This window comes from Acinonyx jubatus, chromosome X (assembly GCF_027475565.1).
Source record: "Acinonyx jubatus isolate Ajub_Pintada_27869175 chromosome X, VMU_Ajub_asm_v1.0, whole genome shotgun sequence".
Lineage (NCBI taxonomy): Eukaryota > Metazoa > Chordata > Mammalia > Carnivora > Felidae > Acinonyx > Acinonyx jubatus.
In genome coordinates, this window is record NC_069389.1 from 80,198,701 (window position 1) to 80,217,492 (window position 18,792).

Here is an 18,792-nt window from a genome sequence, read left to right on the forward strand (position 1 = left end):
CTATCTAACCCATCATTCTATCAGACAGAATTTAAATTATTTAAATAATTGTATACAATTGGTTCACATGCTAGATCTTAAGGGAAGGTGTTTTTGTTTGTTTGGTTGGCTCGTTGGTTTTTGGTTTTTGGTTTTTGCTCCTTGAATAAACAAACCTCTTGTAGAGAAATTGATGGTGGAACTATGTTGGTGCCACCTCGTGACAGGAGCCTGAGCTGCAGTTTGAGCATGGCTGAGCAGGAAGGTGGGAGGGAGGGGCTGTGGTGAAAACCCACCATACAGCTTTCAGGACATCTGAGTAGAAAGGGGGCATTCCCAAGGGTACAGGGACATTCTCAAGGGTGCCTGTGTGAGGTGTCCAGACAGAAAGTGCAGCCTCTTTCCATGCTGAATAAAAGCTCTAGGCCACTGGAACAACAAGATCACTTTGATTTTATGCTTTGAGACCTCTGGATAAATAGGTATATGCCTATATAAGCAAAAAATGGATCTCTGTCCTTTATGATCATTGTAACCTGTTTTAGCACACTTTTTTTACCATCTTTCTATGTAAACACATTTCAATGATAATATTTTCAATTACTTTACAACAAAATTTCACTTATCTTTTAAATAAAGACCAGTTGTGGCATCATATGAATGGCCCAACATTTATTTCTCCAATACTAGTGATGTAAATATAGTTTTTTTACCACATTTTCTATTACAAACAATAGTATGCTAACATTCTCTCTTCTTAAAGTTTATTTATTTATTTTGAGAGACAGAGAGAGAGAGAGAGAGAGAGAGAACGAGTGGGGGAGGGGCAGAAAGGGAGGGGGGCAGAAAATCCAAAGCGGGCTGGGTGCTGACAGCAGAGAGCCCAGTGTGGGGCTGTAACTCATGGACTGCAAGATCATGACCTGAGCTGAAGTCGGATCCTTAACTGGCTGAGCCACCCAGGCAGCCCTCTCTTGTCTTAATTTTAAATCCAGTACAGTTAACATGCAGTGTTCTATTAGTTTCAGGTGTACAATATACTGATTCAACAATTCTACACATTACTTAGTGCCTATCATGATAAGTCTTCTCTTAATCCCCTTCACCTACATCACCCACCTCCTCTCTGGTACTATCAGTTCTCTGTAGTGAAAGAGTCTGTTTCATAGTGTTTTGTGGTCTCTCTCTCTCTCTTTTCCTTTGCTCATTTGTTTTGTTTCTCAAATTCCACATAGGAGTGAAATCGTATGGTATCTGTCTTTGTCTGACTGACTTATTTCACTTGGCATTATACTCTCTAGCTCCATCCATGTTGCCACAAATGGCAAGATTTCATTTTTTTTTTATGGCTGAGCGATATTCCATTGTACATATATACTATTTTTATCCATGAATCAGTCGATGGAACTTGGGCTGCCTCCATAATTTGTCTATGGTAAATAATACCACAATAAACAGAGAGGTGCATGTACCTTCTCGAATTGGTGTTTTTGTATTCTTTGGGTAAATACCCAGCAGTGAAATTACTGGATCGTAGGGTAGTTACATTTTAACTTCTTGAGGAAGCTCCATACTGTTTTCCAGAGTGACTGAGCCAGCTTGCAGTCCCATCAACAGTGCAAGGGGGTTCCCTTTTCTGCACATCCTCTCCAACATTTGTAGTTTCTTGTGTTTTTGATTGGGGTCATTCTGACAGGTGTGAGGTGATATCTCACTGTGGTTTTGAGTTGCATTTCCCTGATGATGAGTGATGTTGAGCATCTTTTCATGTGTCTTTTGGCCATCTGGATGTCTTCTTTGGAGAAATGTCTGTTCATGTCTTCTGCCCATGTTTTAATTGGATTATTTGTCTTTCGGGTGTTGATTTGTATGCATTCTTCATAAATTTTGGATGCTAAGCCCTTTTATTATTTAATTTACCTTTAAAATTTACATCCAAGTTAGTTAGCACATAGTGCATCAATGATTTCAGGAGTAGATACCTTAATGACCCTTACCCATTTAGCTCATAACCCCTCTCACAACCCCTCCAGCAACCCTCTGTTTGTTCTCCATACTTAAGAGTCTCTTATGTTCTGTCCCCCTCCCTGTTTTCATGTTGTTTTTCCCTCCCTTCCATTATGTCCATCTGTCTTGTATCTTAAAGTCCTCATATGTGTGAAGTCATATGATATTTGTCTTTCTCTGACTAAGTTTGCTTAGCATAATACCCTCTAGTTCCATCCACGTAGTTGCAAATGACAAGATTTCATTCTTTTTGATTGCCGAGTAATACTCCATTGTGTGTGTGTGTGTGTGTGTGTGTGTGTGTGTGTATCCCTGATGATGAGTGATGTTGTGCATTTTTTCATGTGTCGGTTGTGGATGCTAAGACTTTATCAGATATATCGTTTGGAAATATCTTCTCCCATTGAGTGGTTTGTCCTTTAGTTTCGATTTTTTCCTTTGCTGCGTAGAAACTTGTTATTTCGATGTAGTCCCAATAGTTTATTTTTGCTTGTGTTTCTCTTGCCCCAAGAGTCATATCCAAAAAAGAAAAAAAGGAGTTGTTACAGTCGGTGTCAGAGAAATTACTGCCTGTGCTCCTTTCTAAGATGTTTTATATTTTCAGGTCTCACATTTAGTTCCTTAATCTATTTTAAGTTAATTTTTGTGTGTGGTGTAGGATTGTGGTCCAGTTTTATTCTTTTGCATGTAGCTGCCCAGCTTTCCCAACATCATTTGTTGAAGAGACTGTCTATTTCCCACTGGATATTCTTGCCTCCTTTGTCAAAGATCAATTGACCAAATAGTCATGGGCTTATTTCTGGGATCTCTATTCTGTGCCACTGATCTGTGTGTCCATTTTTGTGCCAGTGCCATACTGTTTTGAGTACCACAGCTTTGTGATATAAGTTGAAGTCTGGAATTTTGATACCTCCAGCTTTGTTTTCCTTTTCAATATTGCTTTGGCTGTTTGGTGTCTCTTATGGTTCCATACAAATTTTAGGATTGCTTGTTCGAGTTCTGTGAAAAATGCTGTTGGTATTTTTTGACAGCGATTCCATTAAATCTGTAGACTGTTCAGGATAGAGTGGACATTTTAACAGTGTTTGTTCTTCCTATCCATGAGCATGGGATGTCTTTCCATTTGTGCCATCTTCAATTTCTCTCATCAATGTTTTATAATTTTCAGAGTACGGGTCTTTTATATCCTTGGTTACGTTTATTCCTAGGCATTTTATTATTTTTGATGCCATTGTAAGTGGGATTGTTTTCTGAATTTCTCTTTCTGCTTTTTCATTATTAGTGTGTAGACATGCAACAGCTTTCTGTACGTTGATTTTGTATCCTGAGACCTTACTGAATTCATTTATCATTACTAGTAGTTTTTGGGGGTAGGGTCTTTAGGGTTTTCTATATATGGTATCATGTTATTCTGCCAATAGTGAACGTTTTATTTCTTTTGTACCAATTTGGATGCCTTGTATTCCTTTTTCTTGTCTGATGGCTGCGCCTAGGACTTCTGGTACTATGTTGAATAAAAGTGGTGAGAGTGGACATCCTTGTCTTGTTGCTGACAGTAGGAGGGGAAAGCTTTCAGTTTTTCCACATTGAGTATGATGTTCACTGTGGGATTTTCGTATATGGCTTTTATTATGTTGAGGTATGTTTCCTCTGAACCAACTTTTTTGAAGGTTTTTACCATAAATGGATCTTATAATTTGTAAATGCTTTCTCTGCATCTTTCTAAATGATTACATGGTTCCTTTATTGTCACTGAAAAATTGTTTATTCAGGGGTTAATGGTTTATATAGTTAGTTCAATATTTATGTAATTTAAAATTATGAATTACCTGTGAGTAATCTAGATATTTACAATACAGACATTTGTGTAAGCTACTATATTTCTTGGTATTTAACATAATTGGACTTCTCTAACTTCCAATTATGAGTCAAATAAAACATTAAACTTTCAAAGTTACACCTTTGGGAGTTCACAAATTCCTAGTTGTTCAAGTTTCTATATTTACCTATATACCTTCTTATAGGAGGAAACCAAAACCCACAAATAAAAAGTTTTAATCTGCCCTTCACAATGGGTACCAAATCATCATAATGTACACTTTAAATATCTTACAATATTGTCCACTATGCCCCAATACAATAAAGCTGAAAAAAAATGAAATCCCACACTAAAGTCTTAATCTGAACCAATGCTGAGTAATAGAGCAATAGAAGGCCTTTTATTCATCGCATGAGCAAAAATATAGAATATATTTTTAATTTTCCCCTAAAGAGAATATACTTTGTATTTAGATAAATAAGAGATTCGATGTTAGGAGTTGCTTTTGGAGAATGATCAATCAGCGCCTTATCAATGGAAAGATACTGATACAAGGGACCATCGCCTCTGGGATGCATTAACTAACCTTGGTACTTCCAGTTACTTTAACCATAAATCGGACTTTTCAGCTTCAATTTGAAGAATAGCCATTGTCTTTTCATAATTCTTTTCAGGGCCATCGAAGAAAGTTCTGGAAATCCATCTTGATATAGGATGCTTGAAACATTCTGTTTCAAGTGTTCCAGGATTTGGCCTTCTGGAATTTCTGCTAACTCAAGCTTCACCAATGAATATATTCACCAGAGTTATGCCAATTGCTACTGGAATCCCACTCAACAAAAATGTAGAATTTCATTAAACTCAAATAACACCTGTCATAGAATCCAGAAGGTTTGGTGATAAACAGTCTTTTCTCATTGTTTCCACTGTGTCGCACTGAGCTGCAGTCTTCAGAAAGCCATGGGTGAGGAAGCCCCTGAATCCAAGCTGAGTGCCGAGACAGTGGCCAGAGAGAGTGGACACTGCAGTGACAGAAACCCACTGTAATGAACTCATGACCACCATGGCTACTTCAAGCAATTCTGATCATATGGTTCTTATCCTTTCTTTTATTAAAGTGGTAAATCACTTTGGTTGATTTGTAAATATTGAACCACTCTTGTATCCTATGACTAAACCCCCTTGATTGTGGTGAATTGTTTTTTAAGTGTATTGTTGGATTTGGTTTGATAATATTTTCTTGAGGATTTTCACACCTATGTTCATCAAAGTGATTGGCCTGTACTTCTCTCTCTCTCTCTCTCTCTCTCTCTCTCTCTCTCTCTCTGTCTCTGTCTCTCTGTAATGTCTTTATCTGGCTTTAGTATCAGGCTACTACTGGCCTCCTAGAATGAATTTGGAAGATTTCCTTCCTCTTGTATTCCTTTTTTGGAATAGTTTGAGAAGATTAGGTATTAACCCTTCTTTAAATGTTTGGTAGAATTCACCTGTGAAGTCATCTGGTCCTGGACTTTTGTTTCTTGGGATATTTTTGTTTAGTTTTGTTTTGTTTCATTACTGATTCTGTTTCATTGCTGTTAGTTGTTCTGTTCAAATTTTCTGTTTCTTCCCGATTCAGTTTTGGGAGGTTACATGTTTCTAGGTATTTATCCATCTCTTCCAGTTTGCCCAGTTTGTTGGGATATAATTTTTCATACTATTCTCTTATAATCCTTTGCATCTCTGTGATGTCAGTTGTTATTTATCTTCTTTCATTTGTGATTTTGTTTATTTGACTCCTCTCTCTTTTTATGATGAGTCTGGCTAATGATTGATCACTTCTGTTGATTTTCCAAAGAACCAACTCCCAGGTTCATTGATCTGTTCTTTTGTTTTTTTGTTTTGTTTTGTTTTGTTTCTATTTCATTTATCTCTTCTCTAATCTTTATTATTTCCTTCCTTCTATTGGTTTTGGATTTTGTTTGTTCTTTTTCTAGTTCCTGGAGGTGTAAGGTTAGATTGTTTACTTTTAGATTTTTCTTGCTTCTTCAGGTGGGACTGCATTGCTGTAAACTTCCTCCTTAGGACAGCTTTTGCTGCATCCCAAAGATTTCGGATTTCTGTGTTTTCTTCTTCTTTTATCTCCATGTATTTTTTTTTTAATTCCTCGTTTATTTATTTGTTAGCCCATTCATTGTTTAGTAGCATGTTATTTGACTTCCATGTATTTGTGCCAGTTCCAGGTTTTTCTCTTGTGGCTCATTTCCTGTTTCACAGCATTGTGGTCAGAAAAGGTGCATGGTGGTATGACTTTGATCCTTTTGAATTTGTTGAGACTGTCTTGTGGCCTAATATGTGATATATTCTGGAGAATGTTCCATGTGCACTCGGACAAAAATGTGTATTCTGCTATTTCTGGATAGAATGTTCTGAATATATGTGTTAAATCCATCTGGTCCAAAGTGTCATTCAAAGACATTGCTTCCTTGTTGATTTTCTGTTTAGGAGATCCACTCATTGATGTCAGTGGGCTGTTCAAGCCCCCTACCATTATCGTATTATTATGAATTGCCTTCTTTATGTTTGTTACGAACGGCTTTATGTATTTGGATGCTCTCATGTCAGGTGCATAAATATTTACAATTGTTATATCTTCTTGTTGCATTGTCCCCTTTATGATTACATAATGTGCTTCTTCGTCCCCTCTTACAGTTCTTGTTTAAAATCTATTTTGCCCAATATAAGTATTGCTACCTTGGCTTTCTTTTCATATCTACTTGCATGATAAATGTTTCTCCATCACTTCATTTTCAATCTGCATGTGTCTTTAGGTCTGTAGTGAGTCTCTGGCAAGCAACTTATAAATGCGTCTTGCTTTTTCACATTTCTGTCACCCTATGTCTTTTGATCAGAGCGGTTAGTCCATTTACATTAAAATTAGAGATAGGTAGGTAATCATTGCCATTCTGTTACCCAATTTATGGTGGTTTTTGTGGTTTTTCTCTGTTCCTTACTTTTCTTGCTCTCTTTCTTCACAGTTAGTTGGCTTTTTTATTGATAAACTTGGATTCCTTTCTCTTTAGTTTTTGCTTATCTGTTACTGTTTTTTTTTCTTTTACCGTTCAGCTTGTATATAATATCTTGTGCAAATAGTTGATGGTTGCTTAAGTTTGAACTCATTCTTTACTCCTCTCCCCTCACCCCACGTTTTAGGTGTATGCTGCCATACTTTACATCCGTGTGTTTTGAGAGACCCTTTGACTGTTTTTTATAGATGTACTTATTTTTACTGCTTTGATGCTTCCTACATTTCTTATTTCTGCTTATGGTATTTCCTTTCCACTCAAAGAATCCCCTTTAACATTTCTTGTAGGGATGGTTTAGTGATCATGGATTCCTTTAGCTTTTGTTTGTCTGGGAAACTCTTTATCTGTCCTTATATTCTGAGTGATAGCCTTCCTGGATACAATATTCTTGGCTGCAGATTTTTTAGTTTTGCCACTTTGATTATATCATGCCACTCCCTTCTGTCCTCCAAAGCTTCTGTTGAAAAATCCACTGATAGCTTTATGGGGTTTACCTTGTATGGAATTTTCTTTCCTCTTGCTGCTTTTAAAATTATCTCATTACCACTGCTTTTTACCATTTTAAGTATTATGTGTTGGTGTTGACCACTTTAGGTTGATTTTTTGGGGGGCCGTCTGTGCCTCCTGGATCTGGATTTCTCTTTCCTTCCCTAGATTTGGGATTTTTTTTCAGCTATTATTTTTTCAAATTAATTTTCTGCCCCCTTTTCTCTCTCTTTTCCTTCTGGAGCCCCTATAATGTGAACGTTATTACGCTTGATGGTGTCACTGAGGTCCCAAAGTCTGTTTTCATTTTGTGTTTTGTTTCCTCTCAACTGTCCAGCTTGGTTGCTTTCCATTACCCTGCCCCCCAGGTTACTGATACGATCTGCTTCATCTAGTCTACTATTCTTTGTATCTGGTGCATTTTTAATTTCAGTTATTGGGTTCTTCATCCCTGATTGTTTCTTTTTTATGATTTGTATCTCTTTGTTCAGGGTCTCACTGAGGTCCTCCAAACTTTTCTCGCATCTCATGGTATCTTTATGACCATTACTTTCAATTCTCTGTCAGACACACTACGCAATCCCCATTTCACTTAGGTCTCTTGCTGTGATTTTGTCTTGCTCCTCCATTTGGGACATATTCCTCTGTCTCCTCATTTTGTCTAACTCTCTGCACCTTTTTCTATGTGTTAGGAAAGTAAACCACATCCCCTGCTCTTAAAACTAGAGGCCTTATGAAGAAGCAACCCTGTAGTGCCTGCAGTGCAGTGTCCCCTATTTACCAGAATTTAGCGCTTCAGGGTTTCTCGTATGTTTGTTGTGTGCACCCTGCTCTTGTGGTTGAGCTGCTTTTTCCTTCAGTTCAGCCATCCACAATGGCGCTCTTTGCCTGTGGTGGGCAGGGTTTGGTCCCTGTGTTGCTGGTGGGCCAGTCTGGGGCCACCTTGGGCTTGATTTGAGTCAGACCAGGCATCTCCCAGGGATACACTAGCACTGAACTACAGGGCACTTTCCCTGTTTTGTCCCCTGAGAAGCTTTCCTTGATGGGCAAGGCCTGCAGTCAGACCCCCTGTCTGCCCACAGCCCACTGCTGGGACCACAGTCTGATTGTTGTGTGTGGTTATGTTTCTCTCTCCCCAGGGCAGAAGTCACTTTGGGGTGGCACTGGCCCTTCTTGGGGCTGCTTTCAAACTTCCAGGCTTGTGGCACTGCTTTACATAAGCTCCATCCAAGAGAGGATTGGAGGGGGTGGATCCATGGAAGCGTGGGGGGCTGGGGAGGGGAATGGACTTGCAGTGTTAGCAAGGTTTGCATGGGTCTGCTGTGGGAGAAGACCTGGAGCCAAGGCCTGATTGGAGGGGGCATGTCCACAGTGAAACACGAGGGCTGGGTGTCCTGTCAGCAAGTTAAGTAGGGAATGTCAGCACCTCACTGGTTCCTTGTTTGTTCCCCCAGGTGGCTGTGTGTTCATACTGCGGTGGGGGGGAAGGAAACTGGCTCCCACCAGCTCCTTTGTTTGTGGGCAAGTCCCCCACACATCCTTGCCCTTTCAACACATGCTCCGAGATCAGTAAATAAATCTCCCTCCCATGTCCCCATGTGATTTTCAAACTGCCCCTTCTATGCTGTATCTCCACAGGGCTGTTTGTTGTCCTGTCTCTTTAAGGGTGGGGACTCAGTTCCCCCTCACCATGCTGGGTTTAAGTCCCACTGGTTGTACAAACTCGTGAAATTTGGCCCTTCTGGTTTTTGCAGCCAATGTGATGAGAATTTGTCTTTCCTGTGCGGGCTACATAGTGTGAGAGTCTATTTCTCTCCCCTCTCCACACCTGGGCAGCCCTCTCTCCTGAGGGCAGTCTCGTGGGTCCACTTAGTACCCCACTGCATCTTCACCCTTCCTACTTTCTTTCATCAGTTTCTTCTCTATATTTAGCTGTGGAGAGTTTCTTCTGCAAGTCTTTGGGTTGTCTTATGGGCTATTTACACTGATATGAATGTTATCTGGTAGTATCAATGAGCCAAGGTGAGCTTAGAGTTTTCTGACTCCACCATCTTCCCGGGGAGTCTCTTAACATTCTTCTTCATAGGCATTCAGATGTTTTAGTAAGCATTTCTCTTAATAAGTTCTTGAAAGTGTTTTTTTCAAAACCACGAAAATTGCATTTTATATGAACACAACTTTGAAAGAAACTATTTTATATTTCTAACAACGCTGTATGATAGTGCCTGTTTCCCCACACATTACAAATGTGAATCATTGCTAATCTGATAGGCAACAAATCGTCCCTCCTGGTTGCTTTCATTACAACTCATGTTTGCTCCCTGCATAGAATTGTACCTTTTCAATGGGACATAATCAATTGTCACAGCCCTATGTTATTTGGAATTCAGAGTGTTTCTCATATTCCCAATTATCAACACTTCGTGGATGGCACCTGACTGTGCTGAAGAACACAGTTCATGTGGCTTTTGCACTGGTGAGCTAAATGTGTTCTCTTTGAGCACAGAACACTGTCTTGGGAGAGGTCTAGTTCATGAGAAAAACTGGTAGGGAATTATCAAGATGGCAATCCTTAGAACCAAATCCTACTTCCATCCTTAACTATGCCCTTAAGTTAAATTTCTATCAGGGAAATTGTTGGTGTGAAGGATGTACACCTCTGTAGCCTTTTGAGAAGTCCCACCATACCGACATCCAGAAATATAGTTCCTGAGTAGTCCCCTCAAAGAGGAGCCTCATGAGAAAGGCCACAGAGCAGTGGAGAAAGTAGTAATGTTAAGGTCATGTCACACAGGCCAGGCCCTGGACTCTATTTTTGGATTCCTCATGCTTTTTTGTAATCTCTTCATCCTCCTGTACCCTCCTGTAGCCTCCGACTGCCTCCCCTGGGACCTCTCCCTGTTCCCAGGTAACCACTAAACTTCTGTCACCATTAATTTCTCTTAAAAAAAAAAAAACCTTTCTGTCAATAAAACTGTACAGAATGCACTTTTGTTTTCTTGCTTCTTTCATTCAACTTAACTATGTGTCAAGCTATCCATTTGTTGCATGGTTGGATAGTTCCTTAGTATTGCTAAATAATATTCCACTATATGTATATATGACGATTTGTTTTAGCCATTCATCTGGTGATGGACATGTGGATTGTTTTCGGCTTGAAGCTCTTTTCAGTAAAACGGTTGTGAATATTTGTATACAAATCTTTACATGGGTAAGATTTCTTCTGTAGGGTAAATACATAAGGGTTCAATGGCTGGATCATATGGTAGATGTTAGATGAACAATGTAAGAAACTACCAAACTAGTCCTAGAGATTTTGTATCATCTTTAATTCTCACCAGCAGTCTATGAGGGTTCCATCCTCCACAATGCTTAGTATGGTCAGTATTGTTAATGTTGGCCATTCTCACAGGGGTGTAGTGATATTTCATTGTAGTTTTAATTTACATTTCCTTATTAACTAACGATGTTGATCATCTTTTCATGACCCTATTTGTCACTTGTATAATCTCTTGGATGAAGTGTTTGTTTAATTGTTTGCTCATTTATTTATTGGCATGTCTATTACTGACAACACGCCAGGGATTTTCCATATTTTGGATTCAGGGCTATATTTTCTATATTTTGGATACAGGTCCTTTATCAGATAAATGACTTGCAAATATTTTTTTCCCAGTCAGTGGCTTGCTTTTCATTCTCTCAGCAGTGTCTTTGGAAGAGTAGACTTTTTTTTTTTTTCTTTTCATTTTGAGGTGGTCTAATTTATCAATTCGTTTATTTGTGGATTGTGTTTTGGGTGTGGTATCTAATAAATCTTCACCTAAGCCAAGGTCAGAAGGATTTTCTTCCATGTTTTCCTCTCCTGTGTTTTCTCCTATGTTTTTATAGCTTTAGGTTTTATATTGAGGTCTATGGTCCATTCTCATTAGACTTCTATATGGGGTGATTATATGGTCGCCGTTTCTATTTGTTTTTATAGTCTAGGTCGTTTTGCTATCCATACGTGAATTTTAAATTCAGCTGTTGATTTCCAATAATAATAATAATAATTAATAATAATAATAATAATAATAAGGCCCACTAAGATTTTGATTTGGATTGTATTGTATCCATAGATGAGTGTGGGGATTTCCCATCCTAACAATTTTTGTCTTAACAATAGTGAGTTTTCCAACCCAAAGATATGGAAAAATGTCCCAGAGACAGACTTTAGATCTACTACAGAAAAATAAATCACTAAAATAAAGTTGTTATGGTACTTTCCACTTGGTAGGTGTGATTAGAATTGGGTTTGTTGAATTGTGGATTTTTTCTTCATTACCCTTCCATAAATCCACTTCCGTGAATTCCTGGAAACTTGAATAGTAAAAGAGAAAGTGGGACAAAGCATGCATGTATTGGGGTCTGTATGCATGTTTGTAATTATGTATGTTTGCATGCATGTACGCTTAAATCGGTAAAACCGCGAGGAGTATTTATTTTGAGAAATAGGTGGTGTTAATTGCTTCACATCGTGTCTGTGCTATACAGATCTTAGTAATATTAGGAACGAAAAGAGAGTGGTGGTGGCTTGTTGTTTTTCCAGCATTCTTGGGTGAGCATGGCTTCCATGGTGACTGTGCCTGCTGTGGGATTTGGAGCAGACTGAGCTTCCATTCAGGGCTCTTGCCTGAATCACTTGTTACTATGATAGTTGGTCAAGTGTTGTTTTTCTAATTCTGTCATTCCTTCTGGATATAGTTGGCATCTGACTGTATGGTAGACCTTCCCTTCTGCTCTAAGGTTTATTTAGTTATGTGTTCATTCAAGTATTTATTTATGTCAGAATGACCCATAGATTCTTATTTGTCCCAGAGTGTTAGCATTTGTTACTCTATTTATTTTGATTCTGGAATTGTCCCAGAACTGGGCAGTGTTAGCTCTTCAAGTTGGCCTCTGCATCCATTCGACACCTCCCTACATTTCTTTGAATATGTACTTTGTTCTCTGGGCCTATTTCTCCATGCGTAGAAAGGAAGTAGTGATGCCACCTCAGCAGACTACTTTGAGGACTTGAATTGACAAAGTCTGAAAATAACAACCCACTATGTGTGGCATCTAGAAAGCCCTCAGCAAATATGATTAGTTGCCCATTCCAGCTTTGTCTCCTTCATTCTGTCAGTGTGATGCCTCTGACATGAACATCATAGCATGACTTCCTAGAGAAAATACTTGGATATGGAGCTGCAAGCAGAGATGAGCCCACATTTCCATGATGTGAGAACTTCAGTGCCACTGCTGTGTGCAGGAAGAGGCTGTGGAATGGAGCTGACAAGGAGGCACAGTGTCATTGCACAGCTTCCAGTGACCTGAGTGGAGACAGGCAAGCACGTCCTCACCCCTTTCCTCTGCCTTTCATGCATTCTCCTTTCCTCTCCCCTTCCTCTCTATTCTATGTGCTCTCTGATCTCCTGACTCTCCCTTCTAGTGGGACATCAGAGAAAGTGTGTGAACTCTGAGCCCCAGAAACAGGAGGTGATAGAGAAGGAAAAGGTGTGATGTCCAGTGTCCTAGACAATTTTCTGGAGCAAGAGTGAAGAGATCAGGGTCCCATCATTGGTGCACTTTAGTTAAATCACTATCCTTCCACTAGCCTCATCTATACGATGGGATAACAATACCCAATCCAACCACTCAGGAATATTGCAGACTTTAAGTGTGATCCCATGTGGAAAAGAAATCTTTGGTCATAGGTAGGAAGGAAAGACCAGTGCCCTCTGAGTAATCATATTAGCAGACACTCAGACACCACCCTGATATCACAGAAGTCTGCATGGTAGACATCACATTAATGCTACACAAATTTCAACTGTTTAGGTCAGGATTTCTCCAAGTGCGGTTCTCAGAGCACTTCTTTAATAAATAGGGAGTGCTTGTTAAATTTCCAAATTCCTGGGGCCACCCTAGGTCTCCTGAATCAAAACCAGAGAGGTGGTATGGGAAGTCTCTACATTTTGAGTGATATCTACAGCTCTTTCTGGCACCCATCCAAGTTTAAAAAGCACTGCTGAGGATTTGCAATAAACACTCATTTAAAAATTTGAATTCCCTGATGTTTAATCTCCTTGTCAACTTCTCCTGCCATTCAGTTCTAAATATCTGTGTCTTCTCCAGTGTGTCCCATAGGAATCAATCCCTTCTTGTAAGTAATATTTATTCAGTGATTCATATGTGAGGCACTGAACCAGAATAGGGGACACAGCACAGAGAACAAGATAAAAAGAACAAGATAAAAAAAGATAAAAAGAACAAGAGAAACAAGATAAAAAACAGGCCTTGTTCTAGTTTTGGAACACTGGAAATAAGCAGAAAAATCAATAAGTGGGAGAATTCTATATGGGGATTTGTGCTTTAAGAAACATGAACACATGAATCGAGTAGAAAATGACCGGTCAGGGACGACTATAAATGGGACTGTCAGTGAAGCTCTTTCTCAGGAAGTACATTTGAATCGACTCCTGCACAACAAGAAAAAAAAAAAAAAACAGGCTTGGGCAGGCCTTTTTGTGTATGCATGAGCAAAGTGTGTGAGTACCAGTTTTCTAGGAGCAGACACAAATAGACACATGAAAAACTTCAATGGGCTGGAGCTTGTCAGACACAATACAGATGAGGATAGGAGATGAAGTCAAATAGGAAGACAAGAGCCAATCCAGTGACTGTAAGAAGAAATGAAGTATTCACATTCACGCAATTTATAAGTTGCAGAACTAGGGTTTAGACCTAGTCTACCTTCAGAGCCCACATTCCTAACCAGTACACTTAGCAAGACGAAAAAGACATGTGTTGAACTATGTCAACCCATGGTGGCTGATGTTAAGCTGGGGTCTCTTGGTACTCTAAAAAGCAAGCAAACAAACAAATAAATAAATAAACAAAACCAACTCTCTGAGGTGGCTCACAGGGCCCGTTTGGGTGGATACTATATTTGGGAAGCATTTTGCCATGTGCTAGGTGGTAATTATTTAATAAAACAGAAAGGTAACAATCATAAAAACAGAAAAGTTAATAATCATCACAGTCACTACACATTAGACAACTTGGCTATTAAGATAATTCTTTGGACACCCATGGCTAATTTTTTGCCCCCTGTTATTAACTCAGAGTGCCAATTTCCAGATGGGGATCGCATTTCTCTATGCCTTGCTTGTTGGCAGGCAGGGCTGGTCTGATCCTCTTTGGCAAATGAGGTCAGATGGAGTGTCATCTAGAGGTAGTAGGTTAGGTCTTCCACTGTGGCCAGGTATGTCTCCTGTCATGCACCCAGTTGCCTGTCCATCAGACAGCATTAACTTTGTTCCTATGTTTAGTAAGTCACTTTGCAAGGATTCAAAGGATACATATTTGAGATTACCCTGCAGGTAATATAAGAAGACACTGTATCAGTCATCATTCCCCAGCGAAATAGAACCCATAGGATGTGTTGTACGTGTGTAGAGATAGATAGATGATAGATAGATAGATAGATAGATAGATAGATAGATAGATGATAGGTAGATAGATAGATAGGTAGATGATAGGTAGATAGATAGATAGATGATAGGTAGATAGATAGATAGATAGATATAGGTAGACATAGGTTTGAAGGAATTGGTTCACACGGTTATGGAGGCTGAAGGCCATCTGCTACCTAGTTCACCCTTGCTTGGGGGAGGTGAATCTTTTGTTCTATTCAGGCCTTCGACTGATTGGATGAGGCCTACTCACATAATGATTTATGCAAAGTCACCAATTTACATGTTATTCCCATTCAAAAACACTGACAGAAACATCCACAATAATGTTTGACCAAATACCTGGATAGTGTGGCCAAGGCAAGCTGACACATAAAATTAACCATCATAGATGTTCTAAGTACCTTGAAATAAAAGGAAACAAAGTACTTCTTTTCCTCTCTTTCTCCAACCATCTAGAATAAACAGTTTCCAGCTGTATGACACAACTACTAGCAAAACAACCAGGTAAGGAGCTGGGCTACCTCCACCCATGAAGATCCCTTTTTCAGAAAGCCCTGGGTAAACCTAGATAACTGAGCCCTTGAGTGACCCCACTTTTCCCTTCCTATGTCTTAATTCCTGCTGTCATGATTTAAATTAGCCAATAAAGAGTGAACACACAAAACCCTAGACACGCCAGTCTTCAATGCTAATAAAGGCAAATCCCAGGTCCCTGATCACTTCCCCCCTCTTTACCTCGCCCCCCACAACAACATGCTGTGTAGCCCTCAGGTGTTCCATGTGTCCTCCTGGATCTGTGAGTAATAGATTTCGTTCCTCAAAGTTCCCTGATGGCTTTTTGCTGAAGCACATCCTGCAATAATAATGCAATCATAATAAACCACAAGGAAGAACCACAAGGGGCAGTCCAGCCACAACATTGGCCCCTGTGGGGGAAATGTCTGTGGGGTCTTCCTAGGAGCAATATGGGTGTAGATGAGTGCATCAGGCATTCCTAGCCACTATCAATAGGCTGGCCCTTGTGATATTGATAGTGACGCTATCACTATCATTAGGCTGGGACTAACACAACAGTAGAGTATTGCATTGTGTGGCTATTTCACAACCTATATGCTTGTTAGGGGGATTTGGGTATTTTCCATATTTGACTTATTATCATAATGAGGCTCTGAACATTCTTGTACATGTCTTTCGGGTGGACATTTATTTTCTTTCTCTTGGGCATGTCTCAAAGGGTGGCATTTCCAAGTCATAGAGTGTGTTCACATTGAGCTCAGAAGATACTACCAAGCAGTTTTTCAAAATGTTTGTTCTAATCTGCATGCCCACCAGCAGTGTGTGAGAGTTGCACTGCTCCACATCCTCACCAACGCTTGGTATTTTCCATCTTTTTCATTTTTGTTGTTTTGGTGGTATCCCATTGCGGTGTTAATTTTAATTTATCTGTTTTAATTTCTCTTGAACTTAACTCTCTCTGAAGTTTTTAGTCTCTTTTACTCTAAAGAAATTCCACCCTCTTTTTTTTCTAACCTCCCGATTTATTTACTTAAGAAACTGGATCTTTTTCCTGTGGAGTTTGCATTCTGGGTTTTTGCCAGTTGTATCCTTATTGTGTTTATTATGCTCCTATGGCTTTCTTCTTTCCTTTAAATCAGTAATTAGATTTAGAGCCTTGCTTAGATTTGGATCTTTTGGCAAGAGTACCTCAGATGTGGTGATGGACTTCCCATAGCCTTACACCAGGAGCCTAGTAGTGTCTGGTGGTATCCCTTCCTGCGATGATGAGATCGATCACTAGGCTCAACAGTTGTCAGCCTGATCCAGCCAGTATAAAATCTTCCACCTGCTTTTCACCTCATGTTTTTCACCGTTTCTAATGATTATGGCCTAGAACTGCATTTCAGTAAGGTTACAAAAGCACGATGTACTAATTCTTTGATTTCTTCTGCGTGTTATTAGCTGACATCCTTTTATAAAAGAAACTTCCCCTCATCAACTGTTAGGTTAAGCTTAAGTATAGGAAGCACAGGAGGGTAAGGCGAATGCTTAGTTCTTTTGCAATATTTCCACAATCTAAAACGATGAGTTATTTTCCTAGGATCCTCAAAGGTGAGCAATGAGTTGGCTTTTTTTTTTCTTTTTTTTTTTTTCAGATTCTTATCATGAGTTCAGGGATGTTTCTGTATCTGATGTGCTTTAGTATCTTTGGCCGGTGGGAGCCCCTTCAAATTGGCTTCTTACTCTTTTTGACATGCTTTCTGGCATGAGTTCAGTCCAGACTCACCTGGTACAACCCCAACTTAGACCAGGAATCAGTCATTTAGTGGGAAATGTGCTTAAAGGATTCCGTCTGGGGACTAGAATTGCTCTTTGCTACTGGGTTTCTCATTGTTTCTTGCCTTTTCCAGGTCATGGACCCTGTGAATCTATGTTATATTTTTTAGAGAATATACATCATCAACTTACATCTTGGGCTGTCCCCCGTCCCTTTATAGGCAAGCATTTTTTATCATCTTTTGTTTTAACCATACAGGTTTTTTTTTAATATAAGGAAATACATCATGTGTTTTAATTTTCTATACCTTTCATAGGTAAAAGTTGTTATATTCTACACCAGTGCTGTGCAGTAGAAATTTCCGCAGAGAGAAATATTCTGTATCTGCACTGTCCAACACAGTGGCAACTAGCTACATGAATGTTGTATTTGGGAATTAAACATTTAGCACCCAAAATGTCGCAACTGAGACTGAGCAACTGATTTTGAAATTCCGTGTACTTTAATTTAATTTAATGTAAATACTTGTTCCTGACTGGTGGCTACCATACTGGACAGTAGCAGCTCTGCACACTTTTATGCACCTGGATTTTTTCACTTAACGATATATCTTAGAGATTACTTCAAAGCACTATAGGTAGAGTCGTTGGTTTTTATGGCTGCATAGTACTCCAGGATGTATATATACCATGGTTTATTCAACCAACCCCCTATTGGTGGACATGTCTCTTTTTCTTGTCTTCTTTATGAATTGTTATGCCAGGAATGGCTTTGTGCTTATGCTTTTTTTTTTTTTTTGCATTTTTTTGGGGGGATAGATTCTTAGAAGACAAATTGCTGGTTCCAAGTGTAAGTACCCTACTAATTTTATAAGATAATATCAAATCCCCTGAATGGGGGTTGTACCATGTACCATTACTGCAAACAATGCTTGAGACTGCCTCTTTCTTCACAGACGAGGTAAATAATGAAAAGAGGCATCACAGTTTATTTTTCTTTGCATCTCCTATCAAGAGTAAGATTTACAAAGAGGTGAAAGACCTGTACTCTGAAAACTACAAAACACTGATGAAAGAAATTGATGGGGCACCTGGGTGGCCCAGTCATTTAAGCATCTGACTTTGGCTCAGGTAATGATCTCACGATTTGTGGGTTCGAGCCCTGCATCAGGCTCTGTGGCGACACCTTGGAGCCTGGAGTCTGCTTCAGATCCTCTGTCTCCTTCTCTCTTTGCCTCTCTCTCTCTCTCTCTCTGTCTCTGTTTCTCTCTCTCCTTTTATCAAAAATAAATAAATATTACCAAAATAAAAAAAATAAATTGAAGACAACACAAAGAAATGGAAAGACATTCCATGCTCACGGATTGGAAAAAACAAATATTGTTAAAATGTCTATACTACCCAAAGCAATTTACACCTTTAATGAAATCCCTATCAAAATACCAACAGAATTTTTCACGGAACAAGAAAAAAACAATCCTAAAATTTATATGAAACCACAAAAGACCCTGAATAGCCAAAACAACCTTGAAGAAGAAAAGCAAACCTGGAGGCATCGAAATTCCAGACTTCAACTTATGAAACAAAGCTGTGGTGATCAAAACAGTATGGTACTGGCACAAAAATAGACACACAGATCAGTGGAACAGAATAGAAAACCCAGAAA

General features: G+C 39.2%; 1 pseudogene; it reads right to left on the reverse strand.

Moving 5' to 3' along the window:
* LOC106976277 (NADH dehydrogenase [ubiquinone] 1 beta subcomplex subunit 5, mitochondrial-like) overlaps positions 1-4,870 on the reverse strand; it is a 48,856-nt pseudogene extending 43,986 nt beyond the window's left edge.
* Between the last annotated feature and the right edge of the window lie 13,922 nt (positions 4,871-18,792).